The sequence below is a fragment of the Alosa alosa genome, chromosome 2, assembly GCF_017589495.1.
Source record: "Alosa alosa isolate M-15738 ecotype Scorff River chromosome 2, AALO_Geno_1.1, whole genome shotgun sequence".
NCBI lineage: Eukaryota > Metazoa > Chordata > Actinopteri > Clupeiformes > Clupeidae > Alosa > Alosa alosa.
The window spans coordinates 31,333,200-31,338,990 of NC_063190.1; positions in this window are offsets into that span (position 1 = coordinate 31,333,200).

Sequence of the window (5,791 nt, forward strand, 5' to 3'; positions counted from 1 at the left end):
GAAGAGAGGAGAGGAGGGAAAAGAGAGAGAGAGAGAGGAGGGGAGAGAAGAGAGAGAGAGAGGAGGGGAAAGAAGAGAGGAGAGGAGGGAAAAGAAGAGAGAGAGAGGAGGGGAAAGAGGAACCAGTTGCAGATTAACTCCTCAGCCCCTTGTGCCCTTCAGCGCAACAACGGCCACCCCCCCCCCCCTTCCAATTGAAAAGCTGCGAGTTGCGTCACGAAGATGGACCACACTTCATGGGGCAACGTCTCGTTCTTTTCACCTGCGGTGGTGTTGTGCGGTGGCGTAATGAAAAGTCGCCGGGGCTGTGATCATGCCCGGGATTTAACCAGGACCAGCCTCGAGGCCACGGCTCTGGCAAACGTGTGCCAGGAATGCTGTCTCCCGTTCCATGATCAAAAGCACGGGAAATGTTGGAGAGGAATAAAATGGAATGGGGAGGAGAGCGAGAGTGTGTTTTCCTAAATAAAGGCTCCAAGAGTTGAACGAGTCCCAGACTTCGTGGAACAGTTGGTTGTTTTGCAGCTTACTCGGGCACTGAGAGTGTCCTGTTCAAAACATATGGGGAATCTGCACAGTTTACCCAGCATCACTTCATGTCAGCAACTAAGCCTCTTGAGTAGGAGAGAACGTGTCTGTGTGACCTTTCAGAAATCAGCAGCTGGCACAGCAGAGTAAGACCAGCAGAGTGATTGGAACAACACCACTGTGGAGAATGCAAACCCAAACTATGACAAGGAAATCAATTATTTACAGTAAACACACATCTCAGTTTCCCATCTGCATGGGTCATGTATTTCAGAAGATCTATAGCCAGGCCCACACCCTTCCCCTCATTAGTATTATACACACACACAAAGAGTTGTACACACACACACACACACACACAAAGAGTTGTACACACACACACACACACACACACACACACAAAGAGTTGTACACACACACACACACACAAAGAGTTGTACACACACACACACACACACACACACACACACACACACACACACACACACACAAAGAGTTGTACACACACACACACAAAGAGTTGTACACACGCACACACACACACACACACACACACACACACACACATACACATACACACAAAGAGTTGCGCACACACACACACACACACACAAAGAGTTGCGCGCACACACACACACACACACACACACACAAAGAGTTGCACACACGCACGCACACACACACACACACACACACACACACACACACACAAAGAGTTGCACACACACACACACACACACACACAAAGAGACCAATTCAAAACCTCACTGTTTCACTGTTGTTCCACTGCGGTTGCTATGTTTCTGAATTTAGCGCAGCATCATCTGGAGTGCCATTAACAAAAGTGTGACACAGGAACACATTACTTCTACCAACTCATTGGAGACCCTTAAAGGCAGATGTCACTTGCTCTCGGAGTTAACTCTTCTCAGGCCTCTGCTGCTACATTTCCTCTTAGTCTCATTATGCATGTCTCTGTAATACACCTCACAAAGTAAACTGCATCTCAGGGGCCTGCACTATACATCTGAGACCCCAGTTTGAATCAAAAACACATGGGTTGACACTAGCCCCAGATTCGTTGAAGAGGGAAAGCAAGCCAAAGATATACCAAAATATAGCCTTTGCGCCACGGCTTCAGATGTCATGCTCTTCAAGTGGTTCTAGAAGATTCCTTCATGCTCTCACTGCTGGGATGAACCACTTACTGTACCAATGCGCTCAGTGCTTGGCTACCTTGGACTCACTCTGACGCTGCCCAGTTACAGCAGGCTTGTCCACTAAGAGCAAAAACCTGGAATCCAGATTCTGTTCATCACCTGAAGGCGAAAGGTGGAGTCTCCGTCATGTTCCAATATTACAGAAGCAAAGTCGAAACCGCAACGCTGAAAAAAAAACTGCAGACAGATGGCAACATTAATAGGATACAACAGTTCTATGTGTTAGGTATTCACCTTAAAACTATGTGTGTCTTGTTTAAGTTTTGAGTTGTCTTGGTCACCTTAAAAGTATATAACATGGTCATGGCGTCGGCCTGAGAGAATTTTGCCACCACAGTCATTTGGGAAGACAAATTCTCTTCAATTTGAATAATTCAGGGTTTCAGCGACCTCACGGTTACTCAGATAGACAGCCCGAGTTGTAGGCTGGCACAGAGAAAGGGGAGAGCGAGCGAGGGGGTGGTGGTGGTGGTGGTGGTGGGGGCTCTGGTGGGAGCTGGGGGGGTTGTGCTGACATTCCCCTATTCGAATGAGTGTGACTGGATCTATCACTTTAAAATGAGCTCCCGTGTAGCTCAGGTGGCGTCAGGAGAGGCGCCTAGCTGATTAAAGTATGAAGCGCATGTAGAAGTAGGCAGAGCTGTCAATTGCTGTTAATGTCAGGTTGTCTTCATCCCCACCGTATGTGGCCTGCTGTTCAGTATATCCTGTGGGAGTGTGTGTGTGTGTGTGTGTGTGTGTGCGCGAGATAGAGAGAGAGAGAGAGGAACCAGGGAGAGAAAAAGAAAGAAGGAGAGAGAGAATACTGAATAATCTTAAGACATCTATAGCTCCACCTTTATTCAGATTAACCAGAAAAAAAGACACACTCATACATACACAAACACACAACAGCAGATGTCGGAATCACACTATCAATAGGCCCTGCCAGTGACTGAAATGCCAGTTGGGGCCCTGAAGCCAAATCTCAGCTCACACACACCTTCACTTCTTTTGTGTATCTCTTCCAAAACTACAATCATATCAAACCATGTTGCTGCAGCCATAATGTTTACCGTAACACTTCATTACATGCCAAGTAATGGAGGCACTCTAATGGTGCTAAGGTGTATTGAAATGCTAGTATGGAATTTCTATATATTGGATGCATGATGATTTATCTTTTTCAACATATAAATAAATCAATAAAATGAAATGCAGCTGTGAAGTGTGTACACCCACACCAGACTGTTGTTACATATGCTTCCTATTAGTTTGCATGGATTGTCTGAGCGCTGAGCTTCCTCTATGCAGGCAGACAGATAGGCCAGATACTGAACTCTTTACTGATGTGGTTTGTGTCACGACTAATGAGGAATGGCAAAACTTCTAAATATACTTCACTGGGTTGTGGGAAATGCCATTGGCGACTACACAACATGAAACAGAAGCTATGCCGGTGTCAAAAACAAATGTTTCTGGAAGGATACATGACTAATGAGTGCATTTTAAGGTACAAGCTTCGTCATGATAGCATTCCAAAACACACCTTAAACGCTGACATCAGGACGCCTAACGAGACTGAGTGATTGCAATGATAACAGAGAAAAAAAAAATCTAACGCTATGTCCGCCTGCTAATGCCAATGAAAACCAGCTGCTACCATCCCTGGCTTTCATTGGTCATGCTGTCTTAACAGTTATAGTATGTATGAAATGGTCACTTTAACCTCTGTGTTTAATCAACAGGTGGATGAATCATGGTTTATTTCTAGATTACAAAAGGACAATTCAGCATCATCTTAGCATTCTTATTTTAAATTGTAATGACTAATGATTATGCCTATTGTCACATTAAAACTGTATCCTCAGCATTTGCCACATGAGATTAATCACACATGATCACAACTGGGGGAGTCAGTGGGAAGGCTGGTTGGGATTTGGAGCAAAATGTACTCATAGGACAAGCCGACACATGTTGGAACAAATCTGGATGGTCATATCCATTTCATATTCGCCAGTGATTCATACAGAAAACGTGTGCCTGTGTGGCTCTCACAGTTGAGCTGTAACAAGCAGCCTGCGGCAGTCAGCTGGTCTCATATGACAGAGAACATCTCATACCGCATATGACAGAGAACATCTCATACTGCAGTAGAGCCTGATGACCAATTACTTGTAGAAGAGGTGCGAATTCAGGGTGCAATGGGACCTAGATTGCCAAGGTATCCAATAAGCCATACACTACTCACAGGACTGGGAAAAATATGTATAGCAAACTCACATGTATGGCATACTCATACAATTACAGGTTGTATTGATACATTGTTACAATATAAAAATGAAACCGTAAACAAGTTAACCCATATGAAAATGTCTGTTTTGAAGTTGTCAACAGTCTGCCAAATAGAGCTAACTTTGAGTCTATACTTTAGTGACAAAACTGATAGATTAGCCTCTCTCCTTGTCTTCAGCCCGCAGTCAGGGGATTTCAGGGACAGATGGGACTAGATGGCCTCTCTGACAGTTCAGGAGGGACATTAATATCTTCTGTACATAACAGTGCCAAGATAAGACCGGCCCTGAAGTGAAATGCATTGACTAGAGGGAATTTCATACTGGGTGTCTCCATTACAGGTTATTTTCTTGCCAGAGAGCAAGTTAAATCAGGATTAAATTAGAATCTGTGGGGGATTGTCTTTCAGATAAATGTAATATCACTTAGGCCCAAGGAAACAAGGAGTCGGCTATTATACATAAAATAAGACAATAAAATAAATCAGTAATATTAGTCTTGTTCTTACAAATGAACTTTAAGAACCAAGCACACTTTATCACCCCATTTCTCTGAGCTAACTGCTTCAGGGTACTATTCATTAGTGAATCATGAAATCCTTCTCCATACACAATTCAATCAGGGCATTTCAGGGAAAGCAGACAGTATGTCCTGGTTTGAATCATACCACACTGGATGCTCATTCAAATGGGTCTTCGCAGGGACAAGTGTGCCGTGACAGTGTGCCGTGGCCCACTGGTTAGCACTCTGGACTTGTAACCGGAGGGTTGCCGGTTTGAGCCCCGACCAGTGGGCCGCGGCTGAAGTGCCCTTGAGCAAGGCACCTAACCCCTCACTACTCCCCGAGCACCACCGTTGTAGCAGGCAGCTCACTGCGCCGGGATTAGTGTGTGCTTCACTTCACTGTGTGTACCTCTGGGCATGGTACGTAGACCCCTCATACTCTCGTATCTAGCTCCTGTAGGTTCTCCTATCACTGTTATGCAAAAGCCACTCAGCTATGCTTGTCCTGTCTCCCATATGCCTTCACAATTTCAGCTCAAATCTTAGCATGCCTTTTTGATATCTCAGGTTGGTCATAATATTAACATTCAACTAAAGCTGCATGAAACTCAAAAGAGTTGTCTGTTAAACCTTCAGTAACCTTTAGATTTTTAACCTCAATAAATTATCTTGTTAGTAGTTTTAACAGGAAACAACAGGAAGGGGAATTAGCATGTAAGGGAAAACCAATTTTATGCATTTTTTGCCTTCAAAAGTATTGATTGATAATGAGTGAAATGCATTATTTCACATCCACCAGTGTCCAAGTCTTTCACAATAACTGATATTTCTCTTTTAGTCATCCATAAACCATTCACTTTATCTATCGTCTCTTGCTCATTCTGTCCATGCACCTTTATCTATGTATGTTACCTTATTCATCAACCCCCTGACCTCCATTTGCTCATGACAAGAACTAAGCCCCAAGAACTAAGCACAAATCACCAGCTGGTCTTCTCTCTCCTTTCAGAACTCGTGGCAAGACGATACTTGGCCAGTAGGTCAAAAACTGGGACTTTCTGGAGAGTAATAGATGCCGCATGGAAGCAAATCCCTGTGGTCAGTGTGCTGACAAAAACATACCAGTAGAATCCCTCACTTTCCATACGGACAATGACCCAAAGCGACAGTACAGCAGCATCAGAAGAGGATGCCAAAGGCCAACGAGCAGAAACAGTGGAAAGATGGACCCATACGTATACGCCATAGCGCTGACAAAATGTATC